This window comes from Mandrillus leucophaeus, unplaced genomic scaffold, assembly GCF_000951045.1.
Source record: "Mandrillus leucophaeus isolate KB7577 unplaced genomic scaffold, Mleu.le_1.0 Scaffold662, whole genome shotgun sequence".
Lineage (NCBI taxonomy): Eukaryota > Metazoa > Chordata > Mammalia > Primates > Cercopithecidae > Mandrillus > Mandrillus leucophaeus.
The window spans coordinates 110,969-123,853 of record NW_012107164.1 but is presented as its reverse complement, the minus strand read 5'-3'; the positions used below and the strand labels follow the sequence as shown (position 1 = coordinate 123,853).

Here is a 12,885-nt window from a genome sequence, read left to right as displayed (position 1 = left end):
AGTGCTGACGAGTTGATAGGTGCAGCACACCAACATGGCACAAGTATACATATGTAACAAACCTGCACGTTGTGCACATGTACTGTAGAACTTAAAGTATAATTTTAAAAAAAAGAAAAAAATAATAATAATGTGAGCCAGTACAAGGTAAGTGCCATGAGAGAGGGGATTGGAAAGCAGGCAAGATCACACCTAGTGTAGATGTTTCAAGTTACCAGATTGATATCATATAAGCACCCTTCTTCCTGTTCTAAATTTATGTGTTAGATATGGAATCTAGATGAGTTTCATATTATCAGTGAGCATAAATAGACTTTGGCTTGCAGCCCTTATGGGGAACTTTTTAAATAAAAACATGATCATCTGGAAAATGGGGATTAAAAAATAAAATAAAAATATGGGAACACTGCAGCCTGGACTTTGTGACCATCAGATTTGATTTTTCCTTGCCCTCTTGCATTATTCCATGCTGGCTGTGGTCCACTCGGGTGTGGTTTCTGTATAGCTTAGATCCAGACAGGTGGATGTTCCTGAGCACAGGGTGTGCATCTGTATTCACACAAATACACATATACACCCACAAAAGGTTCTTATTTAACTACAACTGAAAGAGTAGTAGAGTGAAGAGGTAGGAATGGTAATCATGGCAGGAGGAAGAGAAAACAGAGGACTCCAGAGGAATTCTGATTCCTCTGTGACTCCAGCTGTATCTCTACCTCTTAGAAGACTACTGCCAGGAAGCTATTAGGAAAAGCTTTGAAATTGTGAGCGCAGGAAAAATCCCTTGCTAATGCATTTTGAACAAGATGGAGCAGAGATCAGTGGCAAGGTAACTGTGCTTAAAATTATTTCATTCCACTATAAAGCGGGTTGTTCTGACTTCAGTGTAAGCATTACAGTGCTCCTGACTTCCTGATACCTAATTGGAGAGAGAGTGGGAAACTGGGTCAAAGATTGCTCCCTGTTGCTTTCCCTGTTGTCTTCTCTCAATCTGCGCAAGTAGCTTCATCCTACATGCTTTGCAGTGAAATGCATTAATCCTGCTTTTACTCACTCTACTGCAAAGTGCACAATACTATGGGCCAGATTATTTAAGCCTATGCATATTAAAGTATTTCGGATTACTTTCCATATTTAAGAATCTCCTTTGAAATTGCAAATATGGGAGGGAGGGTATGGTTACTGCTTCTCCAACCTCAGCTTACATAGATGCCCCAAAGCCACTGGGTCTCTGCACTGGAAGGGAGACATAAATAGCACCATCCAAGCACTCATCCTGGCCTTCCCTGAATAGGACCCTGGCATGTTCATCATCCATCAATCTGATTCCCCTTTCCAGAATAGACCCTAATGTTAGTTCTTATCATGATCTTTCATTCCAGAACACATATCGTGTTTCCAAGTTCTCAGTTCCAGGGATAGCAGCCCTGCTGAAACAAGCCTCATCCCTGGTAGATCCAGAAATGTGTCAGAAATATGGTTCCAGGAAGGGTACACTTTTACCTCACTTTTCCTTCTTTATACTCAAGGCTCTGGTACTCATGTCATCTGCCAACTCTCCTTTCTTCTCTCCCTAACTCCCATTTCCAGTTTCTCTAGTGTGCCTTGATGGGGATAGGGACACAAACCTTTATCCAAATGCTTGGGGGCAAATGTGGTCTGGAATTAGGAGGTTTTAACATTTTTGAAAGGTATTAAACTGAATAAGTCATGTACTCTATCACCTTTGTGAATCTGGGGTACCATCCCTAATTAGATACACTAATGTTTCCATAACAAACGTTTAAATATTCACACAAAAAAGAATAAAACATAAATATCATCACATTCATTCAAGTCAGATTTTGCTGCCAAAACTTTATGAAAAAACTTTAGGCTTCCAAAGCTGTTTAGACTTCAGTATTGCAATAAATTCTGGTATTAAAACAAAGAAATTATTTCTTCATATTTGAGTTTTCAGTTAAAATACTAAAACGGATTGGAGGACTCTGGATATATCTGCACATTTTCCCTTTAAAAGAATCTTCTCTTCTGAACTTTATTTTTCCTCTTTTGGAAAATATAGAAAATTATTAAAAAGAAAAGTTGAAAATCATTTGTAATACCCCTACTATTGAAAAAAAAAGATAAAACCCTCTTCAATCACACCTCCCTTTCTCACCTAACTCCTCCCCACCCCAACTCCAGGTAGCTATTGCTTATATCTGCCAACTTTTCATTAGCTTATCTCAGCATTTCCATATGTGGATGATAAACTAATGTATCAGATATGTGTATATGTACTTTTTTCTTTTTTTTGGACAAGAATTAGATCACATTTCCCACAGATCTGCATCTGTTGTTGTTGCTTTTCACTTAACAGTGTACCCTGGACATATTTCTAAGGCAGCACATGTAAATCTCTTCCATGATTTATAAAGGCTGCCTAATATTCTTTTTTGTAGATATACTCTAATGTATGTATCTTATTGTCTATTAAAGATGCCGCGAGTTTTTTGCTATTATAAGCAATGTTAGAAATGTTTTAGGTAACCATGTATTGCTACTGCAGGGTAGATACCTAGAAATGCGATTTTGGGGTCATGGAGTGTTTAAACCCTAACAGATTCCACCAAATTGCTTTACAGTTTTTCCAATTTACAATCCACAGTGAATGAGCAAGTCCCATATCCTTGCCTGCACTAGATGTTTTCACACTTAAAAAATTTTCCTCAGTGTTTACTTAAACAAACAGACTCCTTATAATGTTTCATTTAAAAGATAAGAATTAACTGGAAGATCTTAATATTATTAGAATTACCTCTAAAGTTATATAGTCTAGATCAGGATTTCTCAAAATCTAATCAGAGGACTGTCTGCAACAGACTCTCCTTGGGCTACTTTTTAAAATGAAAGTTCCTAGTTCAAACTAGGCCTACTGAATCAGATGCACAGAAGGTAGAGCATAGGCAGCCTGAGCTGGCTCAGATAGGCTCACAAGAGCCAATTGGTAATTTGCAGTGTTTTTGTAAGCTGATTGTTAAATATAGTGATCATTAAAAATAAAGGCAAGAAATAATCAGAAATCTTTATTTCCTAATTATTTTACTATATTTTACTATTATCTGTGCTCTTGAGGGTATTTGCACCTGTTGTATCTGTGTGGTAGAAATACTACAAAGTGTTATTTTACTGCTAATTTCTTCCTAAAGCAGTGATGTCATGTTGGTAGTTTGAAATTGACTGTGGTGGGAAAATTTACATTGAAATCAGCTGTGGTGGAAAAATTTACACCATGGAAATTCACAAATAGTGCAAGTCTAAGTTCTATCTATTATTTTGCTGGCTGTCTAGATCTGAGAAAATGATGGAGAGGATGTTGGCAATGTAGATTACTGTGAATGCCCCCCAAAATTTAGGACATACTCTTCCAGGATTTGCACACTATTATCCATTACACCAAAGATTTTGCTGACATCCTTAATGTGCAAGTGCAGTTCCAACATATGTCTTTGTTGTTTCACTAAACAAAAATATTAACAAGAATTCTTGTCTGAACTACTTCATGGCAATTACAACCATCAGTGGGTGATTACAACCATCTAAAAAGTAGAGCAAAAGTCAAGAAAAGAATTGTGTGAGAGTCAACTGCTTATACGAAGTTAATAATGAAAAGCATTGTATATTTTATTATTATTTATAAATTGTTTGCTGCACATTTTTGCCAGTAAAAACTGTAATAAACATATATACACACGAGTAGTGTGTATTATTTTTCACAGAGCTAGTGTATTACTAGAGTATCACTGGGCCCAGGATTCTGAAATTTTAACAAGCTGCCTCATTGATTTTTATGCAAACTAAACTTTGACAACTGGCACTCAGATTTTCCTAGTAAGGATTAGAGTCACTCCTGCATTTTTTTTCCTATACAACAGGTGTGTCAGGGCAATCTCCTGGGGCCTAGGACATGAGCAGAATAATTTGCATTTACCAAAATAAGTTCAATTAAATCTCAATTCTCTTAAGAAAAGGGGAGCTTTGAAAGAAGAAAATGCATTTAATTACTGTCTAGTTCTTCTAGCACTGTATTTCATTTAGAAATTCAAAGAGGAGTTTATTTTCTTAACTTTTTCACAAAATTTGGCATTTGGATTTTAAAATTCTTTAATAGAAGCTACTTACAATGCATATATGACATTCTTAGAGATTCCCCTCCCCATATACAGGGGCAAAAATGTTCCTTCTTCACACTTGATCTAGATATATATTTTTGAAGAATGGGCCAAAATAATTTATATTCCTTCATGTTTCTACATTTTTATTTTTAAGTGGGATATATGTGGTGACAGACACTAGAAAGGGAAAGGAAGAGGTCGATGAAACCAACTCTGAAAAGAGAAATGATTGGCAAGAAGGTAGCATTCAACCTGCACGAAACGCCATGGCCTTTTCAGTTAAGGAGAAGAGGTTGAAATGGGCTGAGAAGGCACTGTGGAACAGGAAAGCATGACTTTTTGTTTTCTTCTTCTGAAAAGGATGTTATGTGTCATGTACTAATTTGTTTATAAAGCACTTGTTTTTAAAATCAGAGACAGAGAACAGAGTTCAGGGTGACAGAATGAGAACAGTCTAACTAAAAGGGATCATCAGGCCTCACCCTTCCGTTTTACAGAAATGAAGATCGATGCTCAGAAAGGTTGCATGACTTGCCTAAGGTAGTCCAGTGCTATTTAAAACCAAAACAATTTAATTCGTATTGGATTTCTAGTTTGTGTATGTAACAAAGTTCATGCTCTAACTATATAAAACAAGTAATAGAGTCACTGTTTTTAAAAGTCTTTTGAGCCATACTTATGAAGTGGAATGAACTGGTGCTCAGTAAAATTAATATTAATAAAGATCAGAGTGGTTTACTTCATCTCATTTATGCCTTTTCATTTTCATGTCTGAAGTAATCCGTTTCCTTTATCATGTAGAGATATTTCTAAATCAGGCTGCTTGATAATCCCACTGATTTCAGAATTGTAATCGGATATTCTTCATGTTCTTCTCTAACCTTCATTATACACAAGCAGCTTGATGTGAGTCATGTGAATGATTTCAGGACTATTTAATACCTCCCAAATGATCTAAAAGAAGCCTATTATCCTGCAGTACTTTTTCCTCTTGCCAGTCTCTTCACATAACTGTGAGCTCTCTGATTCTCTAGCTTGCTGCATTTCAACTTTGTTAATCGTCTTTAGTATGGAAGACAAATGATCCTTAGTCATCTCATTGATTCCATGGGACACCTGTTTATTTTAATACCTAAATATGGCCATTATGTATCAGAAATTACATTTTCATTCATTTGGTTATGAGAAGATATGTAAAGCACTGCAGTTATACTTCTTTTTTAAAGAATATATTCAGAAGGTTTTTTATCCCTTAAAATATGGATTTTTTAAAAAGTAATTCAACATTGAACAATATAGTATTTAGCGTAAGTGATGTCTTTTTTGGGAAAAGAAAAGCTTTCCTACATGCAATTTAGCTTTTCAGATTTACATTTCGTTCTTCTAGTTTTTTGAGAAATCCTTATGCTTTACCTTTATTGATGCCTTTGCAACTCACGTTTTTTTAATCACTCATAATTATTAACTCATTTTTAAAAGCTGGTCAGAGCTACATAGTCATCATCTAATTAATTCCATTTGAATTAATGGCAAATAGCTTTAAATTTTTAACCCAATTAAATTAAGAGGAGAAATAAAAAAGTCACTTGCCCACTGGCACAGACTAAAATTAGGAGCTACATAATTCTGTTTCAGTGAAATTTAGTTCAGGGCGCTCACAACAGTAGCGGAGGTAGGTTTTTCACTGACCACTCCCACTCCCATAGGCTTCCTGCCTTTCACGTTGTTCCCCACTGCTCTCTTCATGGCCCTGACATGTTTGTTTATTACGTTCTAGGAATTCTGGGAAAAGAAGGAAGTCATTAGAGAGAAGTGCTAGGACTTACACATTCCATTTCCCGTTTAGTACTAATTCCTTTTATGTTAATTAACTGTTTTTACTTGTAAAATGGAAAGGATACCCTAAACAGATACATTACCTAAAAAGTATTTGATGAAAACCATTCAAATATGTTTAATAATATTGACAGAATATTCTATTAGCAAAATAAAATCAAACATTCCCTAGACGCAGAAGAGAACCTTCTAGCCTTCCTATTTCTCCCAATAGAAACGTTATTCTTTTCATCCAGTTTGTAAACCCTTCACCTGATCTCTATTTCTTCTCATTACATATTAATTATTCTTTTTCCATCTTTAAAAACTTTCAAAACTCTTTCTTCTTGTGGGACCATCTGTCCTCCCTCACACTTTTTGAGTCTCATTTCTTTGCAAGTACGTCTTATCCTTGTTTCACTATTTAACTGCGACATACCCCAAATAATAACTGAAAGTAAAGTAAAATCTGGTCAGTAGCCACAGACCCTTCTTATGCTGACGCTTTGTCTTATAGTATAAAGTCTTGCAAAATTCTAAGGGAATGTTGAGAGATAATTCAGGTCACTGAAGGGTTTCGGTATTTTTTTCATTAACACAGTAATCATACTTAGCATTTATATACTACTTTTTGATTTAGAAGTGCCTTATAAATGTTACTTTTTTAATCCTCATGCTACATTACTACATAAACATATTGAATGATGGAAAAATTAATACTAAATCAAATGTATGAGGTATAATGTTCAAAGTGTATTCCCTAATTAATACCAGAGACTACATGCATACATAATTATATGTAAATTAGATATTTTGGATTTATTTTTTCACCAAAGAACCAAAACGCAATACAGAATAGTATTTTAAGTAGATTAAGATGATTGGGTTGAAAATGTAGATACTGATTTTAGGTTGACCTTAAAAAATATATTTATGCCAATTAAATTATAGCTTTTGCAGAATATAAACTTTCTGTGTTCCCAACAAAATGGGTTAGTTTTCCTGCCAGGTTACCCTTCCTTGGTTTACCATGAGTCTTTAGAGGTTTAAGTAAAACAAAAGAGGGACTACACATTGTTGCACAAAATAGTTGACAATTCCAATGGGAATGAAAGGAAACCTTTTATATATGTATATACACACACATATATATGAAAACACCCTCAAGACTATCAAAAATTTGTAATAATTTTATATGAGAAATAGTTTTCAGCTTTATATTTTAAATTGTATTTAAAAGGACTTTTAAAAATCAAAGCTCTTCAATCCCTTTTCATTACATGATTTATTTTAACTAGTACTTTGTTTATGGTTTCTAGACTTTTGCAGCTACATTCTGGACTCGGGGAAAAACAGATAATAATTGGGACAATGCAAGAGGAAATTGAGATTATCATTTAAAGTGTGTGTGTGTGTGTATATATATATATAATGCTATATATATTTTATAATCTATAATGCTATATATATATATATAAATAAAACAGAGGTAAGAAAATGAAAAGTAGTTAGTAGGCCTTTTGACCAGAAGAAAGGGGAAATAAAAAAGTGAATACTTCTTGGTAACCAAGTGTAATGTTTAAAACTGCCCAACCAAAGCCCATGAAGCAAGTGAACAAGTTAGTTAAATGTGTCTTTTGGTTTTGGCCAAAAGACACCTCTTTCAGAAAGACAAATAAATGTTTAAATATGGTATGTACGTAAATATAAAGGTTTAAAATGTAATGCCTCAGGAAGGGGATGTGAGTGGAGGATTTTGGGGTGCTGGTTACATGGATGTGTTAGTTTTTTAAGTTTCCTGGATCTGTACTTTCTGATTTGTGCACTTTTCTCTGTATCAGAGTTCCATAAAGAGTTCTAAAGCCAATCAATAATTTTGAAACTTAGCACCATACCTCTAAAAAATAACTTTATTTATCGAGGATTGGTGGGTTTTATCTTTTAATTTGACTTTCTTGGAAGGATGCCTCTGGAGCAGGTTCATAATTGTGAGAGATGAAATAGTATAAATCATAACTTCACTGTAGACTCACATTTTTTGCATTCATAAGAGATGGAAACAGGAAAGTGCTTTTACATTAGTTGTGCCATAACACCCTCCACATACAGAGCTATTATAAAAGCGGTTGTAGTGCCTGCCTTCCTGCCTTCCATTTTTATCTCTTTTGGGAACAGCACAGGCCATCATTTGTGAAAGTCGTCATCTTGCAGGATGCGTAAATGCATTTTCTCTTCCTTGCCACAAGGCAAATGGAAACTAGTAATTTCTAGTCCCATAGCAGTGAATACAAAATCAAAAGAGGCTAACTCAATGCAGTGACAGTTTCAAAAGGAATTATTTTTGAAGATTTTTTTTCCCGTCGTGCTGGTTTATTTAGCACTGAAGCTTGTCTGCTAACCCAGCTTTCAGCAGCCTCCAGGAAAACCTCGGTGTAGCTGGTGTCATGTATTAACAGTGCCCCTATTTCAGTTATATTTTGCTAAGCAGATACACATTTGCCATGACAGCTTAAAGTGTTGATGCTTTTGAATGGAGACTTTTTTATCTCGATGTATCGGTACCTGGAGAGTCCTGATGCTCAGGACTGCTAACTCAGATTTTGTTTTGAAGGAACTAATTTTAAAAAATCTGGTACTCAGATTTTGTTTTAAAGGAACTAATTTAAAAAAACTTTAATATATGAATTTTCTGGTTAATTTGGATGACCACCATTTTTTAAGTAGTGTTAACTGACTTTAGTACCTGCATTTCTAATCCAGATAGTACAAAAAAAAAAAAAAAAGGAGCTGTGTCTTAGCTTCATTAAAACCGGAGTTTCATTCATCACCTCTAATAGAGCCCAAAGTGAACACAAGATCTGGATCCGCTGTTCCCTCAGTTGGGTTCATTTTTTATTTGCCACTCATACATATGTCCCATCTCTCTGCAGCAGAGTTTCAGTTGCACAGAAATGACCTTTTTTATATAACATAGCCCAACTGTATAGAAATATCTTTTTAAAAAAACAACATGGCCCAACTGACACAACTGACAGTGATCTGTTCCAATGCTAAGGAAACTGGCTGTGTTGGATCTATTAGGAGACCTCAGTCTTTATTCTCCTAAGGGATTTTCAAAGTAATTATAATTATATGAAATTTCCCTCAACTTTAGAAATCAATCCCCAAATAATCTCCTACTCCTACTTGATCACCTTGGGAGCCATGATTTAGTCCCAGCAAAACATCCTGTCCCAGTAATTTAATGTTACTAATTTAGAACAAAGAACCATAAGGTAAAGATCAAAACAGCTTAATAGTCAAATAGTTATTACAACATCTATGTATGTGTATTATTGCAAAGTCATTTGCATTTACTGATAATATAAAAATGATACCCCTGATTCATTTTTGTTTGTAGTTTCAAGACAGAGAATGTAGAGAAGGTGGCCTTTAAATTAGTTCAGAACACTCTGGGAGGGTGGGAAGATATGATGCAGTTTAGAATTATTTGCTTCCAAATTTCCTAAAAAAAAATTTTTTTTTTGAAACACTCTGTCACCCAGGCTGAAGTGCAGTGGTGTAGTCTTGGCTTACTGCAGCCTCGACCTCCCGGGCACAAGCAATCCTCACAAGTAGCTGGGGCTACAGTCACACGCCAGCACGCCTGGCTAATTTTTTTTTTTTTTTTTTTGTAGAGATACAGTTTCACCATATTGTCCAGGCTGGTCTCAAACTCCTGGGGACAAGTGATTCACCTGCCTCAGTCTTCCAGAGTGCTGGGATTATGGGCATGAGCCATTGTGCCCCGCCTAATTTTTATTATTGAAGATGTTACTTCTTTTTGTTTCTCCTAAGACTTGGCAGTGGTTTCAGGCATACTTTTTAGTACCTCCTTAAAGAAAGAATCCATTATCCAAAAGGGTGGCTTGGAATAGTAGGAAATGAGTGTGCTCCTAACCTTTACCTTCACCTTCCTAGGAGAGTGTGGTGAATTGAAAATCACTCTACAAATGTCTTTCTGAAGGATGTTCCCAATTAGTAGGACATCATTTATAACAATACATTGGTTCCCTCAGGATCAGCAGTTAATCTCTCTTTAGATTGAAGCAGGAAACAACCAGGACAAGATGAGCTCATAAAGTATAGAGCACTATCTCTAGAGGAAAAATTAGGAGAGATCAACAGAACCATCTAAGATCATCTAAGAACATAAGATATAGTAGGTTATTATCATGCATTATTCCACATACTTTACTACTTAGCTATGAATCCAAGCAGGAACTACAAGCTATTATGAGAAAAGCAAGCTAAATAGTTTGGGATGGATAACCTCATATCCCATGCATTCACCTCCCATTAAGAGAATTGAGCTTCCTACTTAAGTGTATGTCCTTAAGTACCACTGGTTACTTATCTATTCTTGCTTAATTCCTTTATCTTAGCTTCCAAGGTATTTGAACCTTGGAAATCTCTAAGAGATGGAACCCTTATTTTTTATTTTTGCCTTTTTTTCCTAGTAAATAGCATTTATTAAACATTAATATTAGAGAATTATATTTGACACTCAGATGTGTCACCAATTAGCTGAATTACCTTAAGAGGCAACACACTTAATCTCTGTGACCTCTTTTTCCTATCCATAAAGTGTAAGATTTGAACTCCATCATGTCTGGTTTTCTTTTCGGTTCTGAGATTCTATGAGTCTGCGTATCTGATAAAATACTTCAGTGTGGTTATACATCTCTGCCTGAGCAGAGGAAAGCAATTTCTCAAAGGCAAGCTCAGACCCTGGTGAAGTAGTCATTCAGTTTCATCTTCCTTAAAATTAGATTCTGATTGAATGCTATTTTGAAGTCTCATCCAGTATCTGGAAATACTCATTTCTTTCATTATCAGACTACTCTTTGGAAGTCTTACCACCCAACCACCAGCACTGCAATACTGTCCTATGTTGTGATGTGCCTCTAAGGCATTATCAGACATGGCTATTTTACATTTCTTTTTAAAAATTATTATTTCAACTTTTCCACTGTAAATATCTTCAACATTACAAAAGCTTCTTCTACATGCATATGACATTATAATGGAATATAATGACATAATGAAATATCCCTCTCAGTTTTACCTTATACCTATCTAGTGAATGAAGTTTCATCTCCATATCTTAAGACCCCTTACACTAAAATTATTTTTACTGCAAGAGAACAATCACTATGAAACATCTTTTTAACAGGGATGTCTTGGGGTTCAATTCTCTGTAAATACAGGACATTAGTAGCTAAAGGCCAAGTATTTACCTGTGTACCTTCGAGAGAGAGTTAACCTGGAGCCCAACCCAATGAAAGAAAAGAATATTTACTTTGGAATAATAAAACTAAAATAAGAATAAATGAAACCACCTTAAAAGAACAGCTGTTAGGACTTTTGCATGATAATGTTGTATAGAATAAGTGAATGTACATTGAAAGAATAATTTCGATATCAACACAAAAATGACCTCACTATCTTTTCTGCAAACCTAGGATCCCGTTGAACTGACTTCAAGCCCAATACTCAGAAAAACAATCAGGTTGTCTTGGGTCTGGTCAAGGAGTGCATTGTTACTAAAAGTCATGGAAGGACCGGAAACATTATCAACTTCCTCACGGTCCCATGGCCTCTAATTTAAGAATTTCATTTTAGCCAGACCATGGTATTTATCTTACTAAAATTTCTTTGCTTCACTTATGATTTTATTCTGTATCTACCTAGTTCAGACCCTTCTGAGAACATGTTTTGCACAATATCTTCAACATACCAAATTTCAATTCTAATTTCTTTTTTTAAACTATTTTACCCTTTTAATGTTCCCATGTTTTTCCTGCTTTTTTCTGGTCCTGTGTTATTACTTGGAGAAATTTGATGTGCTTCAGTTTCTTTCATTAAAGAAATTTCACACTCAAAACTGTGAAAATACATTTCTTGAAAATAAAATATTCATGTGCTGAATTTTTTTTGAAATCTACCAATGGAATAATAATAACTAAGCATTTAGTGAATTTTTCCTATGCTCTAAATAGAGTGCTAAGTTCTTTACTTAAGTTATCTCAATTGTAGACTACTTAGAGTTTCTTACTGGTATAAATATGGATCACTAGTGCTAATCTACTGAGTATTAAATACCTAGATTTTACTTCTCTTCGACAAAGGAACTCAGTGAGCACCTAGTTGAAAACTGATGATGGTCCTGTAAGACACTATCCTATAATCAAATAATTCTGCAAGATTGAAAAATACAAATGAATCTCATACCTTCTACCTGACAAATCTGGCATGTGGAAATGTGCAATATTAATACTGAAATATAAATTCAATATTTATGTTGAAATGTAAATCTGTAGTTCATATAGCTTATATAAACTATAAACTAAATATATGTAAAAAATACAGAAATATGTATAAATATATTTTGCTTCCTTTCTGCCTTTCCTTCAAATTCAATCCTCTTATTTGATTATTTTAGTTCTTTGACTCACGGCAGTTCCCATCTGTTTTTTAAGCAGCAGGATTCCATTTCTGTGGTCCTCGACTCTGAGTTAACTTTGCTATCAATTCTTCTCTCCTTTCTCCTTTTTACATTCATTCTAGTCACAAAATAAGTCTATCCAGCTGGCTTTTTCAGCCAGGATATATGATTTTGATATTCTGAGTTCATTTTCTGTACAGTTCTTAACTCTCTCAGTACTGATTGTTTTTTCATTTTATGTGGTAAAATATTAGCAGAAGCATCAATTTTTTATTGCAATAAACGTTTTAAGTGTCAAGTGCTTTTATGATGATGCAGTCAGAGACAGATTTTATATATAGCCTAGTGAATTGAAATGAATTAATTCTTAGGAGGTTTCATATCTTGTGGCCCAAGCACTGTATTACAACAGAAGGGCAAAGTCAG

At 34.8% G+C, this 12,885-nt stretch overlaps 1 protein-coding gene across 1 annotated transcript in view; it reads left to right on the top strand.

Annotated features, from left to right (window-relative positions):
• PAM (peptidylglycine alpha-amidating monooxygenase) overlaps positions 1-12,885 on the top strand; it is a 279,448-nt gene that overhangs the window by 182,058 nt on the left and 84,505 nt on the right. The gene's annotated exons all lie outside the window — the stretch shown is intronic.